The 3,313-nt window shown below is 44.4% G+C and overlaps 1 pseudogene; it reads right to left on the minus strand.

Annotated features, from left to right (window-relative positions):
- Positions 1 to 1,266: 1,266 nt before the first annotated feature.
- Positions 1,267 to 2,954, minus strand: LOC122451730 (annotated as a pseudogene).
- Positions 2,955 to 3,313: the final 359 nt, after the last annotated feature.

The raw sequence follows: 3,313 nt of genomic DNA on the forward strand, positions 1-3,313 counted from the left end.
GTAATTTTCTGATAGCATCTTTAGGGTTTTCTATGTATAGTATCATGTCATCTGCAAACAGCAATAGCATTACTTCTTTTCCAGTCTGGATTCCATTTATTTCTTTTTCTTCTCTACCTGCTGTAGCAAGGACTTCCAAACCTATGTTGAATAATAGTGGTGAGAGTGGACACCCTTGTCTTGTTCCTGATCTTAGGGGGAATGCTTTTTGCCACTGAGAATAATGTTTGCTATAGGCTTATCATATATGGCCTTTACTTTGTTGAGACAGGTTCCTTCTATGCCCATTTTTGGAAGAGTTTTAATAAGTGCTGAATTTTGTCAAAGACTTTTTCTGCATCTATTGAGACTATCATATGCTTTTTCTCTTTCAATTTGTTAATATGGTGTATCACATTGATTGATTTGCGTATATTGAAGAATCCTTGCATCCCTGGAATAAACCCAACTTGATCATGGTGTTTGAACTTTTTAATGTGTTGTTGAATTCTGTTTGCTAGAATTTTGTTGAGGATTTCTGCATCTATGTTCATCAGTGATATTGGCCTGTAGTTTCCTTTTTTAGTGTTGTCTTTGGTTTTGGTATCAGGGTGATGGTGGCCTCATAGAATGGGTTTGGAAGTGCTCCTTTCTCTGCAATTTTTTGAAAGAGTTTTAGAAGGATAGGCATTAGATCGTCTCTAAATGTTTGATAGAATTCACCTGTGAAGCCATCTGGTCCTGGGTTTTTGTTTTATGGGAGCGTTTGATCACAGTTTCAATTTCAGTTCTTGTAATTGGGTTGTTCATAATTTCTATTTCTTCCTGGGTCAGTCTTGGAAGATTGAACTTTTCTAAGAATCTGTCCATTTCTTCCAGGTTATCCATTTTATTGCCATATAGTTGCTCATATAATCTCTTATAACCTCTCCTTTTTAATTTCTAATTTTGTTGATTTGATTCTTTTTTTCTTGATGAGTCTGGTTAAAAGTTTGTCAGTTTTCTTTATCTTCTATAGTATTCTTAAAAATTAAAGTTTGGCCACCAGGAAAGACTGAACAAAAATTATTCCCCTCCCCCCTAAACAACAAGGAAACAGCTTTAATCATCTCTTTCCTGACCCACAAAAACAGGGAAGTAGTTGGAGCTGAAGCCTTTAAATCTGAAATTTCAGCTCCTAAAACATTGCTCGTTGCTCAAAGGTGAAAATCCACACATTTTCTTCTCCAATATTTTCCCTATTTGTGAGTTTATTTCCATACAGCATGCATGCACACATACCCTGTACTCACTCACATGTGCTCTTACATGCACGTGAGACACTATTTTCTTGTGTGTGTTTGTTGATTAATTATGAGAATAACAAACTTGATGTGTGCAGAGTTTCAAAGGTGCTTTGTCCACATCAAAGTCACCTGAGTCCTCTTCTCTGAAAGCCTTAAAAATCAAATTACACAACCAAGGATCACTACTTTGCCAGATGCTGTTCACAGGCTGCATATTGACAGGGGAGGAGGGGCAGAGAAAAAGTCCTCATAACTGATGTTTAGGTGGGAAGACAAAGAGACAACCTCCATCACCCGGATATGCTAGGGTATAAAGCCTAGTGTGCTGTCCTCAGGCCAAACTCTAACACTAAATCAGGATCAGGGACATTATTCAAACTAAGTAAATGGTCTAACATATCTGCATCCATATCTATGGATTTCTTTTGCTGCTGAACTACTAACTGGCCAAAGTCTTGAGCAGCTCTCACAATATCTGCTTTTCCATCTTCAGGGAACAGCACTTTCGCTGCCAAATGGCAATCTTTGTCATGACTTTGCAAATTCTGGTGAGTATTTGGAACCATCTAAGTCAGTCCAGATATTCCTGATGTTTTAAAATTTCATCCATCAACCTGGAATTATTTCTTTTGACAATCCCCTGGTGGTCGTAGACGCTGATGTAAGAGATGCCCACGGCAGATCGCACCACCAAGCTTGCCATGTCGGAGAAGCTGGGCTCCTGCTCCTCCTCAGTGATCACCAGGCTCACGTACACAGGCAGCTTCTCCAGGGAACTGCCGTCCGCGCGCCACTGCAGCTGCAGGTGGGCAGGCCGGGCCGGTCCCCTGAGCGGAGGCCAGTGGTCACGGCGGTTGCCGCCGGCAACCTGGAGCTGGCGGAGCTGGGAGCTGAGCGGTGCTAGGACCGCAGCGGAGGCGGCGGGGCAGCGGCTCCGCCTGGTCCAGTTCTAGTTGCCGAACCGCAAGCGAAGCGGGGAGTTGAGCTTGAGATGAGGATCAGGCCGAACCGGGCGTGCAGCCACCCACAGCAGCAGCTCCTACTGCCCGATCATGCACTCATGGCTCCCGGGCGTCCGCCCGCTCCCACCCCGGCGGCGAGCCAGCTTCCTATCCAGCAGTCGCCCAGCGTTCCCTGCCCCCGGGCCCCAAACCCGTTCTTTACACTTTCCACAAACCCCTAACCTCTTTCTGCTGTCACTACCTCACCTCGCCGCCCCCCCGCCCCCCACTTCCCCACTCCCATCCCCACCATCTCCCTCCATCACCTGAATGATTGAACCATGCAGACCTAGGTCTGCAGACCTGAGTTTGCACACCTGTTCTGCCACACTAGGGAGTTAATTTGAGTCCCAGTTTCCTTCTTTATACTTAGAATTCCCAGATTCTTTGGGACTTTCTTTTTCTTTTGGCTATGCCAGGCGGCATGTGGGATCTTAGTTCCCCGACTAAGGATGGAACCCCTGCAGATCCCTGCAGCACGGAGTCTTAACCACTGGACCGCAGGGAAACTTAACCACTGGACCGCAGGGAAGTCCCTCCTTTATAAAGTTACTAACAGGATAATGCTGCCTCCGCCAAACAGTTTTAATGAGGGAAGTATTGGAAAGGGCTTTGTAAGCTGCAAAGCTCCTTCCAGATGTTAGCTATATGGGTAAGATATCCACCTAGCCCTCTGGATGGATGTCATCGCAGATGATTACTCGCTCTAGTCTTTACTAAACAAGAAAAAAAAGAGAGATTTGGGGGTATAAGTTTTGTAATTCACTTACCTTAATAACATTAGGCAAGAGCTGAATCACAACCCATGATTACAGCCTGGGCAAAAGCTTGCTAGAAACATTCTCTGACATTTTTAGCCAAAAAGTTGTTCATTCCTCAGTGTTCTCCCTCTTTTGCATCCCACACTCAGCCAGCGACTGACTCAGTCTTAAGGAAGAAGTAGCATGAATTCAGCAACTTTGTATATAGCATCTTCTTATATTCCAACACTGAGCCAGACTTCCTTAGGTAAGAAGAGAAACTGGAACTGGAGATCTTTAAGAGACC

The sequence above is a fragment of the Cervus canadensis genome, chromosome 13, assembly GCF_019320065.1.
Source record: "Cervus canadensis isolate Bull #8, Minnesota chromosome 13, ASM1932006v1, whole genome shotgun sequence".
Taxonomy (NCBI): Eukaryota; Metazoa; Chordata; class Mammalia; order Artiodactyla; family Cervidae; genus Cervus; species Cervus canadensis.